We start from the raw sequence: 25,719 nt of genomic DNA on the forward strand, positions 1-25,719 counted from the left end.
GAGAAGGAGAGGAGGTGGCCGAGGGTAGCCTGAAAATGAGTTGCGTGTCGTCAGCGTAGCACTGGAAATTTGAGCAGAAAATGGCAATTCAGTGGGCGAGGGTTTCCAGGTATTGGTTGAAAAGCCAGGGTGAGAGGTTAGACCCCTGGGGAACACCACATGTTGAGAGGGAGATGGATGATAGGAACGACCGAAGTTGGACCTGGGAGGGTCGGTCAGAGAGGAAAGAGGTCAGCCAGGCCAGAGCCTGATCGGTGATACCCAGGTTATCACAGCGACGGTTGAGCAGGGTGATATGATTGAACATGTCAAAGGCAGAAGGGAGATCAAGTAGGATGAGGACAGAGGGAATGTGGAGAGCAGATCTTCACGGATGTTCAGGAGAGCAGTTTCCGTGCTTCTGGCAGCTCGAAAGCCAGACCAGTGGTCATGGAGAGAGCCAACAGAATCGGAATGAAGGTTAAGCTGAGAGATGGCCAGTTTTTCCAGGGGTTTACCCAGAAAGGGAGTAATGGAGATTGGGCGATAGTTAGCCGGGCAAGAAGGATCCGCTGTGGGTTTCTTGAGAAGAGGATGCACAAGGGAGTGCTACAGAGGAGAGGGGAAGGATCCTGAGGCAAAGGAGAGGTTGCAAAAATCGGCAAGGGCCGGAGCGAGGGTATCAATGTGATCCTTAATGGTTTTAGAGGAACAGGGATGAACCTTTTTTGACAAGGCTTTCATAGATCGGACTTGTCTAGCAACCTCATCAGGGGAAAAAAGAGGAAAGGATGAGTAAGAGGGTGGGGGGCGGTTGAAGGAGGGTCAGCAAGCACAGACGGAGAAGGGAGAGGAGGGGTAGAGGAGGAGAGGGTGGACAGGATGTCCTGGTTTCTTTTCACATAAAATGAGAGGCAAGGGCATTGCAAAGAGCTTGGGAGGCAAGAGGAGGGGTAGAGACTGCAGCAGGGTTGGCCAGCTCCTTGCAGATTTTAAAGAGTTTGGCCGAGTTGTTAGATGCCGCAGAGACTCAGACTTGAATGTGGACTCTCTTCTTGGTGAGGACAGAGAATCGGTTTTGCCATTGGAGCAGGCAACAGGCCAGTTTGTCAGCGGATGAAAAAGAAGCCCTTCATTACCTCTCAGCCGCCCTACACTTACGTTTGTGTAAATAGGGCGGAGTCATACCAGCAATTTCACAAACGGATCCTCATGACAGGGGTAAGAGCATCAAGAGTATCAGTAATAGAAGAGTATAGCAGGGAAAGGGCTAAGTCTGAGTGTGAGTCAGCCAGAGGAGGAGGGAGGGTGAGAAGGTGGCAGCAAAAGCCTCAACTGACACAAGCTTCATGGGCCAGATGTCCGAGAAGGTAGGTGGCAATGTTGGGTTAGGCCTGGCTTGGGGGGAAGAGAGGGAGAGATGAGAGGAGAGGAGGCAGTGGTCACTCCAGGAGAGAGGAGTGGTCAGGGGGATAGAGAGGGGGAGGCCAGAGGAGATCAAGATATCAAGTGTGTGTCCTGCAGAGTGTGTCGGGCCAGAGGGGAGGATAGAGAGGGAGTGGGAATTGCAGAGGTTGCGAAAGAGCACAGATGAGGAACAGGAAGAATCGAGATGGATGTTGAGGTCACCAAGGAGGAGGAGTTGAGTGGTTGAGGCCAGGAGGGAGGAGGAGAGTTCAGCCCACTGGCAGAGAAAAGAGGTGAATTGACCAGGGGGCCAGTAGAGAGTAGCAACAGTAAGAGAGTGGCTAGGAGAGAGAGAGAGCCTGCAGACAAGGCATTCGAAAGAGGAGTAAATCTGAGTAGGAATGATAGTGGCAGGAATCCACTCAGGAAATAACAGGGCTACATATAGATATTGTTTATCATACTCCTCACATAGACAGGGTGTAGGCACCCTTATACATAATTCTATTGGTTCCCGCCAGACCAATGTTGTCAAGGACAGGGAGGGCAAGGATCTTGTGGTCAAGGGCAAATTATACACACTAGTTAACTATTATGGTCCAAAACAGGACAGGGTAGATACATTGGACTGGATAGATCAGCAGTTGGGGAGGCAGCCAGCAGGGGAGATAATTTGGGCTGAGGACTTCAATGCAGTCATGAACCCCACATGCGATCGAACGGGGACTGTCCACCGGACCGGGGGAAGAGGGACAAGCAAGATACTGGGCATGGTTCTCACATGGGAGGTCGAGGACGTTTGGAGGGTCAGGAACCGGACTGAGCGGCAATACACGTGCCACTTGGCGTCCCATAATTCGGCATCACGCCTGGACTTCTTTTTGGTGTCACAGTCACTATTGGAACAGGTGAGGGAGGCGAAAATTCTTGCCCGCACCCTGTCAGATCACACCCCAGTACTGCTGGTCATTGAAATCTCAGTCCAGCTGAAAGGGAAACTTCCCTGGCACTTCAAAAGCGAAGGTCTCACAGACACAGTATTCCGGGAGGGCCTGACGACAGCCATAGATAACTTTTTTGAATTTAATGAATGGTCAGTGGAATCGGTAGGGACTCTCTGGGAATGCTTCAAGTGCGTGATCAGAGGGGACTGCATATCTAAGGAAGCGGGCATACTAAGACAAATTAGAAGGGAACTAGCTGATAAAGAATCAGTATAAGAGTAATCCAGACAGCCGCCCCCACTCCATCAAATCAAGAACAAGCTGAGATCCTGAAACAACTGCAAGATTTCCAGACATTAGCGCTCAGGGAGGTTAAATACATTGGGGGCCTGGCAGCGATATGCCAATACAGGGAGGGACAGGCCCCAGGGAGAACACTGGCAAGGGCAACAAAGATGGATGACCTTAAAGGCAGAATCTCAGCGATAACGGATGAGCGAGGGGTAGACCAATTTGAGGACAAAGAGAGTACAGCGGTTCTTTGGGTTCTATAGCCAACTATACTCTTCCCAGACACGGGCCTCCCAGGTGAAAATAGACATGTATCTAAATCACGTAGCTCTACATTGGTGCACAGACGGTCAGAGGGAACAGCTAAATCGCCCATTGACATTGGCAGAAGTGTTGAGTGCCATCGAAATCACGGGGACCCGATGAGTTCACAGCCGAGTTCTACAGGCATTATGCTGGCAGCCTTGCCCCCCACCTGCTAGAAATGTTTCAGTGCAGCCTGAAGGAAGGGCATCTACCTGACTCCTTGAGGGAGGCAATGGTAGTGGTGCTATTAAAGCCGGATAAGTCTGGTAATGATTGCTCCTCCTACCGTCTGATATCGCTTATCAACATAGACAATAAGATCTTAGCAGGAATTCTAGCATCCCGGCTATCGCCCATGATGCCTTGGATGGTAAGGGCGGACCAGGCAGGATTTATCCCAGGACGCGCCACATCGAATGGCTCAGGAGAATGTTCGGCTGATTGCAGCAGTGCGACAAGAAGACCCAATAGTGGCTTGCCTACGTGACGCCACTAAATCATTTAATTTGGTGGAGTGGCCATTTCTCTTCTCTGTATTGCGGGCCATGGCGATGGGGGAGCAATATATAGCCATGGTCTCACTACTATACACGCAACCGGTGGCCAAAATAAGGGTGAATGGTCAGTTAACACTGACTTTAGTATTGGAAAGAGGGACACGACAGGGGTGCCCATTCTCACCATTACTGTTTGCCCTGGCGATTGAGCCACTGGCAGAGAGAATAAGAGGACTGCACCTACATAGTGGAGTTCGGCTGCATACCCACAATGTGGTGATGTCATTACATGCGGACAATATGGTGCTGTTTATCACAGATCCCAGTACTAATCTAGACCCTTTTATGAGGGACGTGCAGCAATTTGGGCCATTATTAGGGCTAAAAGTGAATGCTTCTAACTCAGTCCTTTTCCCATTAACAGAGGGGGTTGAGCGATACCAGGACAGGTGGGGGTTCCAATGGCAAATGGGCCAAACCTGATACCTGTGGATCAATATAGCTAGGGATAACAAAGTGGTGTATAGTAGCAATTACGTGAGGATCCTGGAGCAAGCGAAGGGGGCCATGGCTAGATGGAGGAAAAGTCCTCTAAACCTATATTGCCGGATAGCTGTTGTTAAAATGACCTTACTCCCTAGGTTTCTGTATGTCTTTTTGGACGCACCAATAACAGTTCCGAAGGAATACTTCCGAGACCTGAAATCAGAGATTGGGGGTGACACACTTTGGGGAATTTTATAACCTTAGATATGCTGAGGGAGATGGGGGAATTATCGGTTTTGGATATATTCCTGTACTACAGATTGAAGGTAACCCTGCATCAACTGTTCAACTGTTCAACTGTTCACAATGTTTCCAGAGCAACGACAGGATTCCCGCATACTAGATAGACTGCTCCAGGAAGGTCTGGGTAGCAGGGTAATTTCAGGATTGTACACTATGTGCAGGAGTTCTGGGGAGGCGGTGAGGACCTTGCCACAGAGGAAATGGGAGAGGCCCTTTGGACAGGATATTTTGGGAGAAATGTGGAAATACTGCTGCGAGATGACCAAGAAAGGGGCTATCAATGCAAGGTTTAAACTGATTCCACCAATTTTTTATCACACACCGGCTAAACTGAAGGAACATTTCCCAGCCACCTCAGGCAGGTGCGCTAGATGCAGCAGTATACCTGCGGAATTCCTCCATATGGCCTAGGGATGCCCGACACTACTGGCATCAGGTATTCCAGACGGTCAGTGGTATAGACCCAGACCCCCTAATGGCTCTGCTGGGGTACACTAAAACGGTGCCTAAACACACTCAAAAACTTGTTGGGCTGCTCCTGATATTGTCCAAGAGACGGATAGCCATGGGGTCGAAGGGGGAACAAAGCCCACAATTCTCTCAATGGAAGGCAGATGTCCTATATTGTAATGATATGGAAAGAGGCTGGGGGTCAATGACTTGTAACAGATGTGGTGGTTGAGGAATGTGGGATGCTTACACGCACTTTCTAATAGGCCAAACGGATGCCGCCGATGAGAATCCTGTCACGCCTTAGTTGAAACCACGAAACGATGGGATGAGTTAGACATGATTGATCTGCATAAACGTGCCTAGATGAGGCACTACCAGCACCCTTTCATCAAATAGACTGAACTGGAAATAATGCTTTCTGATACACGCACAACTAAAGACATGATAGACAATATGCAATATCTAAAATGGGGAATAGTATCGGGGGAAGGGAGGAGGGATGTTGGGATTGTTGGCACATGGTGCCTGTTATGTTTTAAATGCCAATAAAAAGAAGTAAAAGAAAACTAAAAAACTCTCTCCCTACTGATCTTCCCCACTTTGGGTCCGTTAATTTACCTTTGATGCGGAGATATTCGAACACTGAAATAGTATCCCTCCCCAAGACCTCCCGGGCGGTTACCAAGTCCAGAAAGACCCCTTCCTTAAATAGCTGTCCTACCCGTTCCAGGCCCATATCTGACCATTTCTGTGAGAAGGACAGACCCTGGTGTCCAGAATCAAATGGGGGGCCCCCACACGTAGGACAATGGAGAGGGCCATGTCGTAAGACAATCGGTGCCCTTGGATTCATGCCAGATTGACCAAAAAACCCCCAGAGTGGGGTGGGATCTCAGCCCTTCCGGAATGGATCTGATTTGGGATCATAGGTAGTCCTGCACTTTCAACGGTTGTGCCACCAGGTCTTCCAGGTAAGTCCAATAGGTCCTCAGGTCATCCCTCATGTGTTCGAGCATCACCCTAAATTGGGCTGCCTTTATAATACAGGTGGATATCCGGGAACCCAAATCCCCCCCCCTTAACCCGTGGGAGTGTCAGGGTGGCCATTTTAACCCTAGGTGTCTTATGTCTCCATATACATCTTTGGAGTTCCCCTGTGACTTCTAGGATGAACTTCTCCAGAAGCTGCCTTGGGATAGCTGCAAACAGATACAGCGTCCTGGGGAGCATGTTCATCTTTATTGAAGTCATTCTACCGTACCAGGTCAGTATGAGGGGGTTCCATCTCTCAGGTCAGCTCTCAGTAGAGCTCTGAGGGGGTAATAATTAGCTGTAATAATCTCATTTAGTTTCCTAGTCAGCTGAATGCCCAGGTATTTTATGCTTTTTCTGTCAACCCTCATGCCCTGGTATCTCCTTTTCGAATCGAGGAGGGGGCTCTGCTTGAGTATAGGCAATATACAGGATTTCCCTTCATTGATCTTGAGCCCCGAGAGGGGGCCACACTCCGAAATCTGAGTTATGAGTGCTGGGAGGGAGTGCTGTGTATTAGTGAGGTAGGGCAATGTATTATATGCAAAGAGCAAGAGTTTTCACTCAATCTCTCCCCCCTACTATGCCCTTAATTTGCCCATTTGTCTGAATCGCAATTGCCAGTGGCTCCATCACTAGGGCTTAAAGCAATGGAGAGAGGGCACAGCCCTGTCTTGTGCATCTTGTTAGCACGAAAGTCTCTGTGAGACCCCGTTCACTTAACCCAGGCCATGGGTTTATTGTATAGTTCTGTCACCCATCTAAAAAAGTTTGTCCCCAGCCCCATTCTCGTCAGACCCTGAATCATGAAGGGCCATTCGACCCTGTTGAACAGGCATCCTGGCCCCTCATTTGGGAAGCGTGGATCAGGTTAATTGTTTTCCGGATGTTGTCCGACCTGTGTCTCCCTCTTATAAAGCCCACCTTGTCTCCATGTACTAATAGTGGCAATTCCACTTCCAATCTTGTTCCCAATACCTTTGCGAGGATCTTTACATCCCTGTTTAGGAGAGAGATTGGTCGGTAGGAAGAGCATCTGTCGGGATCCTTCCCTTCCTTAGGTATCGTTACAGTCATTGCTAGCAACATCGTGGGTTGTAGGGCCTCCCCTTGTAGGCATGTGTTGAATACCTTCACCAGGTGTGGGGCCAGCAGTGACCTGAATAACAAATATCTTTTCTAAACTTGCGTTTTTACCTTGCTATCTTTACATCATAAAGTCTCTTTTTCCCTTTTTATACATTTATTGCGTTTATTACCGCAAACATTAATATGGGGAACTAGCCAATTTCTTATTTCCTCTGTGTGCCTTGCTTCCTTATAATTTAATATGTCCATCTTGTGCAATTGCCCTGTCTATTGATCTGTCTTTCCTAGCATGGCCCTTCCTTCTACTTTTGTTTTCATCTCAAAGATAATTTCTAAGGAAGCGTTGTCACTATACTCTGAGTCGTTGATGACCATTGTTTCCCTCCATAGTTTCCAATGGAACTCCATTCTCTTTGCTCTTTTTCCATCCTAGCCTGACTATTAATCTCTTCAGAATTAAACAAATAACATGTCATGTCAATAGACAGTGAACATGGATGTGAATGATCAAGATACCAAAGACAATTCCATTTTATGATTTAAGTAATTTTGGTCTCATAGGACGCAACCTCTCTGAACAGGCCAAAAATATTGGGCCTCATTACGAGTCCGGCGGTAACCATGCAGGAAATTCCGGCAGGTTACCGCCAAATTCGTATTACCATTCCACCTCCATGATTGCTGAAATCACTGGGGCATTACATTCTGGAGGCGGAAATCGGTAAATCCCCATTCCCATGGAGTCCCATAGGACTCCATGGGGCCGGGGACCATGGAAACACCGGCTCCATCTATGACAGAGCCGGTGTTTCCATGTCCGCCTGCAGGCGGGTGGTGTTAAACCCGCCAGGCCAGACCTGGCGGGAGTGACACCTCCCGCCTGCAGGACTCTTAAGCAGCGAGTCCGGAAAGAACGGTGGTGGCGGATTTACCACCACCGTTCTTTCCGGACCGGCAGGGTCGTAATAAGGGCCATAATCTTTATTCGCCCTGATACCTGAACTAAGGGTTCTAGGCTCAAACGATATTGAAAATGTGGAATTGGGGGAGCCACCAGGGGGCGCTGAGATGAGCTGAAGTCTCTCAGCCAATCTCCTCACCTGGGTGGGTAATATTTTGAATTTGAGCCCCCCCAGCCCGGTGTGTGCGGAAACTTGCCCCCCCGGCGCTGTCCGACGCTGCAGGGAGTCTGGAGAGTGAAACCCCGGTCCTCGGGAGTGCCGAGAAGGAACCACTTGCAGCCCGCTTCGTTTGCGGCGATCGAGGCCTGGTGGGCAGGCCCGCGGAGGGAACCGTTCGCCACTGGTCCTGCGAACGGTGGGGGAGGGGCGGAGGCCTGTGGAGTGCCCACGTTTCTTGTGCAGAGCTGGTGGCCCTGCGGGCCACCTAAGCGGTCCTGAGGTGCCCCGAGGCGAGAAATCCTGTGTGGCCTGGCGGCCCCCCGCTCCGAGGCCACACTGCCTGGTGAGCCTGGAGAGGAGCGGCCGCCCATTGGAGGGGGTGGCCGTTAGAGCCCGTTGGAGGAGGTGTGAAGCCAGAATGTCCTGGCCCGCAGCTGGATACTCGCTGCGGGGGACGGGGGAGCCGGGAGCCTGTGCTGGGAGCGGCGACCGGGAGGTGTTCTCTGTCCTCCTGTCTTCCCGGGAAGCTGGTGCTTGGCTGCGACAGCGTCGTGGGACCCGGAGGACGGGTGAGTCCTCTGCCTGCTGTCGTGTGCGGTGGGGAGCGCTTTCAGCCCCTCCTCCCCTGCTGACTTGGACCCCTGACCTGGGGAAGCTTCCCACTGCATCCCGCCGTCCTGCATTGGGACCCAGATTCCTGCGACCTCTTTCTTCTTCTGGTGCCTGGTTGCAGCTGCTTCTGGGGGGTTTTTGATTCCCAGGCTTCCTGGTGAGGGTCGGGGGTCCCCATCACCTGTGACTCAGGATCCGAGGGTGGGCCTTTTTTGTTGTACTTTCCTAACTCCCCCCACAGTTGACTTGCCCCTGCCTTGGGGGTTTCTGCAGGGACATTGCTGGTTGGTCCCCCTGCATGGATGGCGTCCTGACAACAGCATAAGGGGCCTTTGTAACTCTCTCACTCCACTGGAGCAGTCCCCTGTTCGGTACTAAGGGGAGGAGGGAATTGAGCTGTTCCACAGCTGCCCCACCCTGTGTCTTTTTTGTATAGGAGTGCCGCTGGAGACAGGGGGCGGAAGTCAGCTCCTTAACTTGGGATCCACAGTGGGACTGACCGGGGGAGTGCAGGGCTCTCAGGGAGCTGGAGAAGAGAGGGGGGCCGCACACTACTTCCGCCCCGGAGGCCACGCAGTCTGGGTGGTCACAGAGTACGGTTGTTGATGCGTGGAGTGCAGGCTCTGCAACGGTTTAGAAGGTCGCCCCAGCGGCTAGAGGGAGATTTTGCCATGCAGGAGGCCAGTCAGTGTGAGACAGCAGACACAATGTCAATGAATCGGAACATGGCGGCGCTACTTGAGGAGATTCGAGGATTTAGAGCTGACATAGGGAGGAGGCTTGACTCCCTTGATAAAAAGGTGGTTGATGTGGAGGACCGTGTTCAGGCACTGGAAGCAAACCAATCTTCAGCCAACCTTTTTGAGACCCGGTTTGATATGCGTCTGGCGGATTTAGAGAGGAGGGAGGAGAAGATCATGCTCAAGCTAGACGATTTGGAGAATCGGGAATGCCGCTCTAACTTGAGATTTTTTGGTATTCCGGAGCAGGAGGGGGAGACGCATGTGGATATTATCAGAAAGATCAAGGAAATTGTCAGCGCCCTGTTTGGTGGGGAAAATACCAGCGTCCCCACCATTGACAGGGCTAACAGAGCGGGGGGAGGGCTGGAGGTCCCCGCTCAGTCCTGGTCAAGTTTCACTACTTTGGGGAGAAGACCAAGATATTGGAGTTGGCTCGTCGAAGTGGTCCCACCGAGTGGAATGGAGCTAAGACTTTTATATATCGGGACCTCTCCGCCCTTACGCTGGCCCGCCGGAGACTTTGCAGGCCGTTGACGACATGGTTGCAAGCTAAGGGGGTGCGCTACAGGTGGGGCCACCCGTTCTCGCTCTCTTTTGAATTTAATGGTGAAGAGTACTCCCTTTCCTCTGAAGCAGACATACAGAGAGTGATGGGGGAGCTGCACAGTGAACCACCTGTGGGGCATGATCTGTCGAGGAAGGGCTTGGAGAGTAACCCTCAAAGTGGTCCTTCAGAGGCCTCTGGGAGGCGACGGGTCCGAGGGCATAGGAAGTATAGAAAGATGAATCCGCCCTCCCCGAAACAGTCAACCTCTTGAGGCAGGGACGGGGATCTATCCGAGAGGGGCGATGGCATGTCCTTGGTACTTGGCTGATGGGGGGGGGGGTTTCTTGGAATTAATGATTGCATATCCGTTAAAACTCTGTTAATATTTTCATTTGTAGGTACCTTTATTGGAGGGGGGGCTCAGAACACTGGTTTGTTATGAGGGGGTTTCCGTCCAGGTGGGGGCGATCCAGGGTGGGCTGGGGATTCGGCAGTTGGATGTCGAAATCCTTACAGGCGCTCACTAGTTGGGGGGTGGGGAGGAGGGTTGGATGTGTTGGGGAGGGGGGGTGTAGAGCTGCTAGTTTCACATGGTTCAATGGCTTCTTCTTTGGTTTTCTTATGCGCACAATGGGTATGGAGCCAGGGTGGCGAGAAGGTCCCCCTTGGGGGGTGATCGAGCTATCTGACTTTTCTAATGGGTGATTCGATTCAGTGCCTGTTGGTGGGATCCCTGAACGGACGGGGATTAAATTCACCGACCAAGAGGTCTTTGGTGTTGAGGGAATTCGTAAGACTTAAACTCCACTTTCTCTTTGTGCAGGAATCTCACTAGGTAAGTGGGAAAGAGCCTGCTCTAAGGTCCAAGACTGTCCAACAGGTGTTCCGATCCTCATATGGGTCGGAAAAGCGAGGGGTTGTCCTTTTGGTGTCTCCTAAGGCGCATTTTTCCCAGAGGGCCCATAGAGTTGACCCAGAAGGGCGCTTCATCATGGTTAAGGGAGATGTGAAGGGGCGAAACTTCACCTTTGTGGGGGTGTATGCACCGAATGAAGGGAAGAACACTTTTTGGCAGGTGATGGGGGGCAACATTAGAGAATTTGCAGTGGGTGCTTTGGTGGTTGGGGGAGACTTTAATATGGTCCTGGATCCTAGCAAAGACAGAAAATCCTCCAAACTCTGTCCAGATCTCAGGTCCCAGTCAAAATGTGCAGAGGTATTCCACCGAGTTAATTAGGAGCTGGGTCTAGTTGATGCGCACCCCGTTGGGTGTAATCATGAGTCCCTTTACACTTATTATTCTGCGGTGCACCAATCCGTCTCCAGGATTAACTATGTGCTTTTAGACTCTTCCATCTGTGACTACATCTCTGAATTTAAAGTGGAGGTCGTCCCCTGGTCCGACCACGATCTTGTGAGAGTAACATTGGGTGTTCCACTGTTGGCCCGAGGTAAATCAAGATGGGTGTGTAATGATTCCCTGCTAATGGATGGGGAGATGAGGAAATCCCTATTGGCCTCTATCACTGAATTCTTTTCCTTGAACGACAATGGGGAAGTGGAACTTAAAAATGTGTGGGATGCATTCAAGACCACGATGAGAGGTATCCTGATAGAGATGGGAGCGAGGAGGAAGAAAGAAAGGACTAGAGAAGAGTTTAAGTTGAGGGAGCAGATTTTTGCCATTCAACCGGGGGGTAAGTTGAAGTCACAGATGGGTCCAGGCAAGCGTGAGAAACTCCAAAATCTCAGGGCGAGGTTGTCCGCCCTCCTTGTAGGCCAGACTGAGAGAAAACTTGCGTTTTTAAAACAGCGCTATATGGAGAAGGGTGAGAAAGCGGACAAGCTTTTGGCCTGGAGGCTGAGGGAGCTACGTAAAAGTAGGCGAGTCAACTTTCTTTCCAATCGAGAGGGTGAAAGGCTTCTTGGAGATAAGCAAATAGTGGAGCAGTTTAGGCATTATTATGGAAATCTCTATGCCTCTGAATATACCGGGGACGGGGCTGAGGTGGACCGATTCTTTGACTCTCTCCCAATTCCACATCTTACTCAAGAGAGTTCGGCCTCCCTGGAGCTTCCCATCTCTTCTCAGGAGGTGATTGAAACGATCACGTCCCTGAAGAGTGGCGCAGCTCTGGGAGATGATGGGTTCACTGTCCGATTCTTCAAGTTATTCCGATCCGTGCTGGCACCATTCTTGGCGAAGGTATTTAATGCGGCCCTGGATGCGGGTTGCCTCCCCCCCTCCATGATGTCAGCTCTAATTGTGGTCATCCCGAAAGAAGGGAAAGACCCCTCCCTATGTCAGTCGTACAGACCGATATCCCTCCTCAACACTGATGTTAAGGTATTAGCCAAGATTTTGGCGACTAGGCTCTCCAGGTTCCTCCCTTCGTTGGTCCATGGGGACCAGGTCGGCTTCATCCCAGGGCGTCAAGGCTCTGATAACATCCAGAAAACGTTGGGCCTTATGCATGAGGTGTCCTTGTGAGAGTCTGAGGCTTACCTCCTCTCGCTGGACTCCGAAAAGTCCTTTGATCGCGTGGAGTGGCCATATATGGGAAAAGTGCTCTGTAAAATGGGGTTTGGTGGACTGTTTTGGTGGGTGGGTCTCGGCCCTGTACAATGGTCCCAAGGCACGGGTGTTAGTTAACGGTAGTACATCTCAGAGCTTTACGCTATCTAGAGGAACTCGCCAGGGATGCCCTCTTTCCCCCCTTTTGTATGCAGGGGCGTTGCTAGGGGGGGGGCTAAGGGGGCTATAGCCCCTGATCTTTTGGTTGTAGCCCCGGATAGAATCTCAGGAGCTACAGCCAAAAGACTGACTAGCCCCCAGTCCCAACAGTTCTGACATCAGTGTAGCCCCGGGTCTTTTCCAGACCTAGCAACTCCCCTGTTTGTATGCTCTGGCAATGGAGCCATTTGCCACTGCGATTAGAGGTGACATGGGGATCACAGGGATACGGTGTGGGGATTGTGAATTCAAGCTGTCTCTCTTTGCAGATGATACCTTGGTGTACCTAACTAGGCTTCGCGAATCCCTCCCGTGGTTGCTAGATTTGACTCTGTGTTTTGGGGGGTTCTCGGGGCTAAAGATGAATGTGTCTAAGTCCTGAATTATGCCGATGGGTAGGGTGGACGGGGAGTTTGGCGTAATGACAGAAGTTCTGGGAAGGAGGGTTGAGAGTGTTAGTACTAAATACCTGGGAACTAATATCCCTAGTGATCTGGGGAAGATCTACAAGCTGAACTATCTCCCCCTGCAGACCCAGATCTTCTGGAATTTGGATAGATGGGCCCCACTCACCCTTTCTTGGGTTGGCAGTATGACCTCTGTGAAAATGAATGTCCTTCCTCGGCTTCTCTATCTTTTTTCATCTCTCCCTTCCACCATACCAAACTCTTTCTTTGACTCTCTCCGTCTGCGCCTTTTACGCTTAGTCTTGAGAGGTAAGCGGGCCAGAGTGAGATACAACACCTTGACTCTTCCAAAGGCGTATGGAGGTTTTGGCTTTCCCGACTGTAAACAGTACTACAAGGCAGCTCAACTACAGGTCATGTTGGAACACCTCAGGGATGACCTTAGAACGTATTGGACATACGTAGAGGATGTGCAGGTTCACCCTTATAAGGTTAGGGACCTGCTCTGGACCCCTTCAGGCGCGTTACCTGTGACGGCCAAGTCACATCCAATCCTTTCAGCTCTATGGGCACTGTGGAAGCCCAATAGAGTTAACAGGTTCCTTTCTTCGTGGCCCTCCCCATTGTCGTCCTTGTGGGGCCCCCCGTTAAACCTGGGGACTAGAGAATTTCGAGGGACTCAGGGGTGGTCGGACCGGGGGCTGGAGAGGGCTGTGCAATTGTTTAATCAGGGATGCTTTATTGACTACGCCCAAGTTTTGGAGGTTATCCCGGAGAAGGCATTCTCAATTTTCGATTATCTACGAATCAAGGGTATTTTTAACTCAAAAGGATTTGGTGGTCCCCCTCTCTCGTCCTCTAACTCCCTTTGAGAGGATCTTTGTGGAGGCCAGATCCAGGAAGGGATCTCTCTCTAAAATGTATAATGTTCTCATTACCGCAGACTTAGAGGGCAGACAAGCCTTTAAACAGGTGATGGGAGAAGAGGTTCGGAGGAGCCCTCGATGAGTATACTTGGGAGCGTGTTTTTCTACAAAGGGCGGCTGTAAACTGCAGCCATGGAGCATAACTTTAAGATTCTACATTCCTGGCACCCGCCCCCGCCGCACTGTCCAAGATGTTTCCCTATGTTTCTCCCATGTGTCCCAGGGCTTGCTCTGGCCAGGGTACATGGTTCCACATGTGGTGGGAGTGTCCAATTATTGAGACATTTTGGGCGGAGCTGCTCAGCTGGATTAATGATATTTGGGAACAAGTCCCTCCCTACATCCGATGGAGATCCTCCTAGATGTCCCCAAGCCTGAGAGTGGGGTGGTGCCATTCTCTACAGTGACATGTGCTACGTTGAGGGCAGGTAGGTTGGCCCTAGCACAGAACTGGAAAAGTTCTCAGACTCCAACGAGAAAGGAGTGGCTAAATAAACTTTTGACAATCTTTACGTATGATAAACTTGCGGCAATGGCCAATGACACTATGTCCTCTTTTTTACAGGAATGGATGTCTGTGCTGTTATGTGAGAAATGTGAAGCCCTACGGCTCTAATATATTCGAAACATGCTTTGGACTCAAGGGCGCGGGGGGTGGTCTGTGGTTCAATGTGCCTCATTCAGAAGGCTGTTTCCCAGGGTCCTTACCAAGGGATATTGGTTGTGGGAAAGTCCTAATTGTGCAACTCCTTTGCTCTACCCTTTTTGCAACTTTTTGTGTTTTGCTCATTGAACCCTATGTAGTTCGTGGTTGGAGGAGGGGTTTTGGGGGGTGGGGGGCAGAGGTGTGGGGAGTTGGGAATGCATTGCATTATTAGTGTGTACTGTTTGTGATTGTTGGATTTTGAATTGCTTAATAAACACAAAGTGGAAAATGTGGAATTGAAGGAAGAGGAAGCTCCTAAAAATGTGTACATCCATTGTAAATCATCGGAAATAGTGACATTCATAACCTCTCATACAGTTTCATTCCTGTACGAAATTAAGCGTGACTTGCACAGAGGAAGGTAGAAGGTTTGAGGAAAGACTAAAAGAGCAGATTGAGTGCCAGGAGGAAAAGGGACTGACTAGGCATGGTTACCAGCGCTCTTCAGTCAATTTACAAAATGAGACAATAGCACAGAAATTAAAAAGATTTGTATTTTATCATGGAACACAATAGGCTTCAGACACTTAGTAGGAAAGGCGATTCCATCAAAAAATGTTGTAGTTCTAATGCATTTCTCTAACAAGACTGTTGGTTGAGTGTTACGGTTCACCTAGACCAGCGGTATTCAAAATTCAAACTGCGGGGCGCGCCCCCGCAGAGGGCCGCAGTCACATCCCTTGGGGGACCTAGCGGGCCGTGAGAGCCCAGCATGAAATGTTAAAAAAACAAACAAAAAAAATGATTTTTTGTAATTTTGTTTTTTACGATTGGAAGAAATGGGTTTGGCCGGCTCACATGTTCGGGCTGAAGCATTAAACGGTCTCAGGCACCAATGAAAAAGTGGCCCGCAGTTGAAAATGGATATTCATTCTGACTGTTTGAATAGTACCAAAGTGTGGGTGCTTTGTGTTGAAAACGTAAGTAAATTGTGATATTTAAAGACGATTTATTCAAGTGGTCAAAATTACTAACTGCATAGTGAAGTAACTCATCACACTGGCCCACATTGGCCAAAAAGGTGGCCCATTTTGACTGGCCCACAGTAGCATTTTGCATTTTTGGTACAGGCATTGCCCTATTTCCCTATAGGCCAGTCCGAGCCTGGCGGCTCAGCCACAATGGCGAGGGGGCGCCCACCCAGTGGCCCCCTCACCCATTATGGAGGAGCTAAGGAGCCAGCCAAGTGAAACAATGAGCACTCCCTCAGCTGCTTTTTCCAGCTGAGGGGAGTGCTCCTGGGCTGGCTGAAATGTCAAAGGGAAACACTATTTCCCTTTCACAGTTCAGTTCAGTTCCCCAGCCGCACATGCTCACTGAGCCATGCTAGGCGGGGGCGTTTTGCTTTGCCAGCATTGCATAGCTCATTGGAAATGCTGGCTGGGGCACTGCATGTCTCTATGTACAAGGGGGAGCTCCTGCGCCTCCTCGCATATACGGGCAGAGCAGCCTGGAGCAGGGCATTTCAGCACCCACACAAAGGCCAATGCAGAAGGTACGTTTATGTTGATTTTTTTAATTTATTTAAACACGTGTATGGATGCATGTATCCTTGTGTTAGGAGTGAGTGTATGGTGATGGATGCTTCTGTGAATGATAGAGTGATTGCTGTATGAATGTGTTCGTTTATTCTGGTCCGTTGAGCTGATTTTGGCAAGTGGTGGATAGAGGGGGGGAAGGAGGGTTGTACAGCAAAAACATTTTAAAAATGCCTAAATGCCTTTGCTGCACAATCCCCCTGACAACCTGCCAAAATCAGCTCTCCTTCTGAGGTGCTGTGGCACTCAGGGGACAGGGATGGTATTTTTTTACTGGATTTCTATCATAGCCGTCCAGTCACAAATACCATGCTTTCCCCCTTGGTACCCCAGCACCTTGCATACACACATGATATCTTTTGTCATGCCTGCCCCCTGGGCCCCCAGCACCAATTGCACACTGTTTGGCTATTAACCCATTTTTTTTGTTGAAAGTATGCTCTACAATGCAACATTTTAACCCATTATTTTAAACACAATTCACGGGGGGGAAACCCCCTTGATTAGTTCGGGCTCCCTCATTGCGCTCGGTCGCTATGGCATTTTTGGGGAAATAGTTATGCCCCTCCACTTAAAAAATTCACCAGCTGCCACTGGTCCTCGGACTGTGTTGTGAACAGGATGGGGGGGGCCCAGGGACTGTGGTGAGAGCAGGATGGGTGGGAACCATGGGATAGTGGCGGGAGTAGGGTGGGGAGAGCCCAGAGCGTGTGATGGGGTGGGGAGAGCCCAGGGACTTGGTAGAAGTGATATTAGGGAGTCCAGAGACTGTGATGGGAGCATGTGGGGGAGCCCAGGGACTATACTGGAGTAAGGTACTATGACGGCACTCAATATATACTGTCCATTTGGCATTTTTGGGGGGGCCTAGCCTGCCCACATTTTGCTCAGGGGGGGGCGCAGGCAAAAAAAGTTTTGAAGACCACTGACCTAGACGGTTATAGCAGGTTGATAAATCCAGAAAAGAAAAGCAATCGGCCGATGGGGAGCGGCTGATAATAGGTATAAGTAAGAAACAAAAAATTGAACATTTTGTTAATTCATCTCCGCATGCTTTGGCTGTAAGGGTCAGAGCAAATATACAACTCTAATTTTAGTAACAAATGTTTATAGCCCTCGAGGTGGAACTTATGAGTAACATCTGAGACACCATTGAGGAAATATTAGAAATGAAACAAGAGGAGATACGTGAATCAATAACGATCATAGGTGGCGACATAACCGCACATTGTGTAGACCCTTATGACAATATATTATTTAGCACTTCATACCAGAGATGATTCGAGAAGCAAAACTTGCATCCAAAGTAGGAAACAAGCAAGGCTTAACCTGTTTAAGATTCATGCCCTGCCACAATCTAATTATGGTAAATGGTAGAGCTAGAGGTGATGATGTTGGAAAACCCACTTGGAAAACAGGCAAAAAGGCAACGGGGCTCAATATAAATTGGCCAGCGCGGTAATAACATGCCAGTATTAACGGCTACCAGCACGTTACAGCACCGGCCAACTACAAGTTGAGCAGTGAGGGGTCCGATTTACCTCCAGCTAAGAGCTTGAGGTAAATCAGGCCCCTCACTGGCAAAAATCACTGGTATTACCAGCACCAGTATAACTGGTGCTGGTAATACCGGCAAATGCCTCCATGAAGTCCAATGGGACTCCATGGAATGGGGATTTACAATCATTGCAGGCACTCATAATCCGGCGGTAATGCCGCCAGTCCAAGTGCCTGTAACAGTATTACCATTTGCTGGTATCCTGATGGATTTACCGCCAGGATACCGGCAAAGTCACAATGAGGCCCAATATTAGATAATTTCTGTTTGGTATTGATTGTAAACATTTTAAAGATATTGAAGAAATTGTTTTCCTCTATAGTTCCATTGGAACTCCATTCTTTTTCTATCCTGGCCTGACTTTTAATCTCTTCAGAGGTAAACAACTTGTCATGTCAACAGACTGTGAACTCTAGTTATAGTGAACAGGGTACTCTGAGGGGTTAGCCAAAAACAGATCAAGGTAGCAATGGAGAGCAGTCAAAGCTTATTCTCAGGAGAGTGTGAGTGGGACAACTGGCCCTCAATGAGTCCACCCATTATGGCACACAATAATTCAATTTAGGCAGTCATATATAAAAATACAGTTAGTTATTACAGGCCTTCTGAATGCACTGAACAATGAATCTAACCGGTAGCATTATCGTACAACACTGTCTATGATACAAATATATATATTCACCATAGGTTCAAATATACATCAAATAACTTTGTAAAAGCAGGTTAGTATTTAAGATGCAGTCAATGATGGAACCAGATCACAAGACAATGACCAATCTTAAGAAGTTCAAACCCTAAGATGAATAGGGTCTTGTTCCAATAAGTTACAGGAGCCACAATGTTTCTCACCAGAATGGCGTCTCAGGCACCAATAGGTAAGTTTCAATAGGCTTGTGTTGGTGATAGTTTAATAATTCTTAAACTATTTTTCTTAAACTATTTTACTAAAGGTAAGTAAATGTTTCCTTGTATTCCAGATCCAAGCCTAACCCAGGGGCAGGATGCTCAACCTAGGTTTGACGAGCAAAAGGTGAGTGTAATGGAATAAGAAGACAAAGGAACGTGTTCCCAATGTTATCCTATGGAGGACAGGGGGCAAGAGGACAGATACACTGTGTTTACTTACCCCTGACTCGTGTTTTCCCAGATGACTTTGTGGATCGTCTGGCGGTTGCTGGGAGCTTGATCTTCCTTCGTTGGTTCCAATGAGAGGTGCCCAGGAGTTGCAGGTTCAAGGATTCTTCCAGTAGGGGTTAGCTGCAAGATGCAACCTCTGTCGATGAAGAAATGCAAGAACCACTATTGCAGGCCTCTTCAGAATACCCCACAGGTTGTAGGGAGGGGAGTTTCAGCGATGGTCTCTCCCCACACAGGCAACGACAGGCATCCTTCCAGTCGCGGTCACAGAAGATGCTCCATGACGGGATCCCTTGATGCAGGACACTAAAATTCAGTGAGGAAGCGCTTGTGGCACAAGCTGGTGGCCAATGATGTGCCAGTCTTGAATACGGAACAGCAATGCTTCTAGCGAGGTAGCCCATGAGAAAGCTTGTCAGACCACACTTCCAAAGGCTCAGAAGGGCAAGATACTTGAGAAGGCGTCAAGGCTAGTTGGTCCTACTAGTCTAAGGGCTGAGTGGTCTTTGGATTCCAGAGTGTTCTCCAAGCTGGATATGAGGGATGCATTTCATCAAATTCACCTGCACAAAGAATCCAAGCCACTCAGTGTTTATCACCCCGTTTGGCACGTATCAATTCACTAAGATGCCTTTCGTTTTGTCGTCCGCAGCTTCAGCATTTCAGTGCATGATGGACTTACTACTACGTGACATAGGAGACGTGTCCCACTTCCATGACGATATACTGGTCTATGCCGCGGACGAACACACTCATGACGTCAATCTCAAGAGTACTCACCAAATTACAGGATACCAGAGTCAAGTTGAGATACGAAAAGTGCGTCCTAAGGGCACAAGAGGTTCAATATTTGGGCTACAAGATTTCTTCCCGGGGTATAAGCCCCAAACAAAACCTTGTGCAAGCTACTGTCAACAAGAAAGAAGTGCAGTAGTTTCTGGGACTCGCAGAATATTATGCCAAATTCATCCCCAATTTTTTCAGAAATCACGACGCCGCTGAGAAACCTACTGAAAAAAGGCACAGAGTTTACATTGCTGGAGGCCCAGTGTCATGCGCCCCTCTCCGTGGCGCCTGTGGCCATGGATGCGCTTGGGCGGACATTAGGCTGTTCCACCACGCTACTGTCCAGCGCACCGCAGCGGTCTAGTTGTTTGTAACAGCAGCTGCTGGAGGTACTTAGCTCCGCCCTCTCCAGCAGCCAACGCGTTGCAACCATTGTGGTCTGATTCCACAACATTTCGGTCTGCCGCGCCAGTTCTCGCTCTGTTCCTAGTTTTTGTAACCTTTATTCTACTTTTGTTTCCTGGCCGCTGCTCCTGCTGCTTCCGGCTCCCGCGCCGGCACTCTCTCTCTCTCTCTCACTCGCGCTGCCTTCTCCCTCTCTCGTTTGGAGCCGGCTGGACCTCCATTTATACTGCCTTCTTGCTCAGCGGTTCCTTATTGGCTTTCCCCACTCGCCTGCTGTGCTTACCTCTTCCTTTCCTCTTCTTCGCACCACCCTTCAGCCTTCTTGCTCCCTCTGACCCCCTAATACCGGTTTACTTCTGCCATCCGAAGGGTTCTCGTTCTCCTTTCGTCTTGACACCAGCGGGGCCCACCTACCTGAGGATCCTACGACGTGGAGCTGCTTGCAGAAGCCGTATTCATCAGTCTGCAGTCCAAAGGGGTTTTTTATGCCTTAGAGTGCTTTTTTCCCCAACAGTCGATCCTGGAAGAGGAGTCACATGTTTGCCATTGAGAAAGCATTCACTGTGGCTTCCTCCCGGGGTAGACCTTTACTTCATTAAAAAAAGGGCTACCGATCCCGGCGCCCTCTGTTCCAGAGCTGACCGAATTCCAGTCTTTCAGGTGAGGAGGAGGAGGAGAGTGGGGTGTCCGGGGAGGACCAAGCTAAGGGATCTGACACCCAGAAGGAGGCCATAGAAAATATAAAAGGACGGATAGTGGAAGCACCGTGCCTACAGCCATTCAATCCAGCATGGGATACAGTCATCACCACGGATGCCAGTGCGCGCGGGCTAGGTGCCGTTCTGACCCAGAAGAAAGGGGACACTGAACAAGTTGTGGCATTCGCCTCTAAAGCCATGTCCATGGCTGAGAAGAATAACTCCACAGTGGAGAAAGAGATGTTAGCCTGCGCATGGGCTGTTGAGCATTTCAGGACTTATGTATGGGGCACCAAGTTCAAACTGGTCACCGACCATAAGCCTTTCATTCAAAGGCTCAGTCCAGGTGGGACAAAATCGTCTACATCCCGGTTGACACGCGTCATGGTCAAACTTCAGGAATACACATTTGAAATTACCTACATAGCGGGGTGGAGATATGCCCAGGCGGACTGCATGTCAAGGTTACCTGGGAACAAAGAGAAGGCCACCACGTTCCTGCAAGATGAATGCATTGTAGCGTCAATCCAAGACCTCAGGGGCACAGAATTCCTAGAATTAAGAGAAGGACATTGGAACAAAGAGGACAGTAAAAACCCCACCATGGTGAGACTTAGACAGTGGGTTAGGAATGGATGGCCAGAAGAAAGGGCCATACCAGATGGCATGAGGCCATATTGGAAAGTGACGGAAGAAATTTCATAGGTGGAAGGATTGCTCATTAAGAGAGATAAAGTTATACCCCCGGTGGTAATGAAAAAGGTCATCCTGTGCAGGGCCCACTCAGGGTATTTAGGAAACACCATGACACAGCGTAGGGGGAGAGAGGCGTACTGGTGGCCTGTCATGGACCAGGAAATAAGCTCCATGATTGAGAGATGCCATGAGTATCTCAACAGTGAAAAACGCTTGAAGACCAGACACGCCCCGATGATTCCCACAGAGATCCCAGAAGCAGTGTGACAGAAGGTGGGGTTGGATTTTATAGGCCCTTTGGAGGCAATGGCTCCCGAGCATCAGTATGGCCTAGTACTGGTAGACTACCTGTTGAAATGGGTAGAAGCAGAATTTGTCTCCAACTTTACCGCAGTCACTGTCACATCCATTTTTCAGAGGGAAGGTCTCCCCAAAGATTTAGTCATGGACAATGGAGTACAGCTCGTGTCACGGGAAATGGAGCAATTCCTGCACAAACACAACATAAAACAGAGGAAGGCCGGGCTGTACCATCCCCAAGTGAATGGACTAGTTGAGAGGGCGAATAGGTGCATCAAAGGAGCCATCCAGTTAGTAATCGCTTCCGGTATGGATCCCCTCAATCCAAAGAGATTGATGCCTAGCGGGTAAGGAGGCTGTTTCGGCCCACAGATTAACTCCCAAAGGCATCACCCAAATTTCACTGTTTCGCATGCTGAGTGGGAGGAGAGCATCATCCACACTGGTACCACCATGGTTGACCAGCGTAAGGGAAGATGATAAAGTAGACATGGCTGAAGTAGTGTGGAGGCTGGAAAACAGCAAAGCATGCATGAAGAGATGGACTGATCAGAGAAGAACAACCCAAGGCTGCGAAGTCAAGGAAAGTGATTGGATCAAAATACGACTACCGAGCTAGGACCAAATGACAGATTCGAAGTTCAGTCAACCAATAAAAGTCATCCACAGAGGGACTAATCATGTTCGCACAGAGGATGGCTGCACATGGAACATGGAGCGTGTGGCAATGTTTGAGAAGCATCACAAAGCGGAAAGAACCCAAGAGGAACTCACCAATTGTAAAAAACCTAACATAGATGCCACAAGAGAGCGAGAACTAGAAGTCCACGAGAGAAATCACAGAGGGAGAGACTGTCATAAATTAATAAATGAGACAAGTTATATGCATATCCAATCAATCAATTGGCAGGTTATCCCAAGGACTCACCGTTACCTCTTCCTCCGACAGACCCCCTTTCGGTAGTGGAAAGCTCTTCTTGTTCCAAATGGAGAGAAGATAATGAAAGCCTCCCAAGTACCTCTTCCCCCTCCCGGATAAACCAGGTAGAAGAAGAAGTCCCAGGGAAACCCTCTGGGGAAGAAAACCCTGTTCCGAAGGTAGCGGTGTGTTGTCCTCCGTTGCAGTCGGGGATTTCGGCGAAGTCAGGAGGGCGTTCGTCTTTGAGAAGAAGAAAGAGACTGGTAAGTATCAGAGTGTAACAGAGGGATAGAATGTAATGTAAGAGGAATCTGGATTACCCTTAAACCGGAACAATAGGGGGAAGATGATGGTAGTCAGAATCTTCCGAAAACCTCTGAGAAGCAATCGAGGCGGAGCTAAGATCTGTTTTGATGGTGCAGAGTCTTGCCAGTGTGTTTGAAATGCCGGTGCGTGATGTGCCTGTTACACGGTCCGGAATGGGACCGGATGGCAAACTTGGTTGATGAAGAGGAGGAGACCGCGAACTCGGAAAACAAAGAGGTAGTTGGAGAGACGCTAGAATTGAAAAACAGGAAGTTTAGAAGTTGAAGACAGTATTTCGCAAGTCAAATTTTAAGACCTAGGAACGAACTTACGTAGCGTTGTTAATGAGGAGTAGCAACGCAACGCCGTGTTGATCTCCGGGACTGATATACCCACCCTCGGGTAGGGAGGCAGTACTTCCGGGAAATCAAGGTGTGCTGAGGCTAGACTCGCAACTCCAGTTACGGCGGCCATCTTGGTAGTAGAAATGGCTGACACCCGCCGTCCTATGGTCCATCGATGCCACAAAGCCCAGCGTCTCCGAAGGGGCGTGACAGTATGCCCCCTCAAATGCCCCGGGCCTCCCGGTTTGGACGGATGGGACAAAAAAAACCGGCGGACCAAAGTAGGAGCATGAACCGCCGATGCCGGTTCCCAAGAGCGATCCGCCGGAGAATAACCCTTCCAGTCAATCAAGAACTGTAGATGACCCCGGAAAATGCGCGAATCGCAAATTCCCGCCACTTCATACTCGGGACCTGTCGGGGTGATGACAGGAGAGGGTAATCCTTTCCGTGCACGGGAGAAACGATCCGCCACGTCTTTCTTCAACTGCGATACATGAAACACAGGATGAATCCTGGACCAGGATGAAGGGAGATTGAGCTTGAAAGCTGATGACCCTATACGCTTCAAAACGCAGAAAGGGCCGAAATATTTCGGGGACAATTTGGATGGTACTAGATGACGAGGCAGAAATCGAGATGCCAACCAAACCAAGTCTCCTGGTACCAACCGCGGAGCCGGAGTACGATGTCTGTCAGCAGAGCGTTTGACCCGGATCTGGGCCTCCCGAAGAGAGGTCTTGGCTGTTCGATGTCCCATCTGGATGGCATCAACGAGAAGATCCACATCGGGAAATTTTGAAGTGGAGACCGGTCCGCTGGGAAAACACTGAGGATGGTATCCGTAGGAGCAAAAAAAAGGGCTGAATCCCAAGGCTGAATGTCGAGAGTTATTATACGCGAATTCAGCCAAAGGCAACAAGGAACACCAGTTATCTTGTGAGGAGGAGATGTAACAACGCAAATATCCCTCAAGGGTCTGATTTAGGCGTTCCGTCTGACCATTTGTCTGCAGATGGAAACCTGAACTCAATGCCCGGGAGATATGCAAACTCTTGCAGACTTGCTGCCAATAGCGAGAGGTATATTGAGAACCTCGATCAGAAACAATGGTCTCAGGTAATCCATGAAGGGAAAAAATCCGTGAAAGAAAAACTCTTGCCATCTGAGCTGCGGTGGGAATCCGCGGAAGTGGAACGAAATGTGCCAATTTTGTGAAATAATCGATTGTGACCATGATTACTGTACAACCGTCTGATGGTGGCAAATCAACTATGAAATCAGTGGAAATCATTTGCCAAGGACGGTCCGGGATCGGCATTACTGAGAGGAGTCCTGAAGGGGCGTTTCGAGGGCATTTTGACTGCAAACAGATAGCACAAGCGGACACATAGTCTATGATGTCTTGAGTCATTTCCGGCCACCAGAAGTTACGTTGGATCAACTCTTTAGTATTAGCCACACCTCGGTGACCCGCTAGGTATCGTGACAGAGATTTAGAACTGTCTTTTGTAGCTCACTCGAAGGGAGGAAGAGCTTCTTGTCCTTATAAGCACATCCTTGGACCAAGTTGAGTTTCCAGGTCGCCAGTAACTGTGGATTCAACTGAATAAATTGCAAAGTGGAGTTAGCCGCGTTCTGTAAAAACGTGGTAACTACTTGCACGAATGTGGCTCTGGGAAACAGAGGTTCCGATCGAAAAGGCGTAGAAGAGGTATAATCCTTTCTGGACAATGCATCAGCCTTGAGATTGACTCTCCCGGGAATGAAGGTGAAAACAATCTCATACGGTGAAAAGAAGTGTGCCCAACGTGCCTGCCTGCTATTTCGGGTCTGAGCATACTGTAGGACGCGTAAATTACTGTGATCAGTCCTGACCTCAACTGGGTGTCTTGCCCCCAGGAGAAGATGTCTCCACTCTTCGAATGCCTTTTTTATAGCTAATAGTTCTTTTTCCAGCACTGAATAATTGATTTCAGAGGGAGACAGTGTTTTAGAAAGATAAGCTATAGGACATTCTATTCCTTGTTCGTTTTCTTGAAGCAAAACGGCCCCAAGGGCCTGATGAGACGCATCCGATTCCACAATGAACTTCTTGGTTTGATCTGGAGTAATCAGTATGGGTCCTGTGAGAAAATGTTTCTTCAGGTTCTCAAAGGCAATATGTGCCTCCCCGGACCAAAGGAATTTTACATTCTTTTTAAGAAGTGCCGTCAGCGGAAGTATCTCTTGCGAATAGTGTGGGATGAAACGTCTGTAGAAATTGGAAAACCCCAGAAATCTCTGCAGATCCTTAATGCAGAATGGTATAGGCCAATCTGTAATAGCTGATACTTTTTTAGGGTCCATGGATACCCCATTTGCAGAGATTATGTACCCTAGGTAGGCAACCTGGTTTCTGTGAAACTCACATTTCTCTAGTTTGCAATAAAGGTGGTTGTTGAATAGT

This window comes from Ambystoma mexicanum, chromosome 5q (assembly GCF_040938575.1).
Source record: "Ambystoma mexicanum isolate Mex_15411 chromosome 5q, UKY_AmexF1_1, whole genome shotgun sequence".
Lineage (NCBI taxonomy): Eukaryota > Metazoa > Chordata > Amphibia > Caudata > Ambystomatidae > Ambystoma > Ambystoma mexicanum.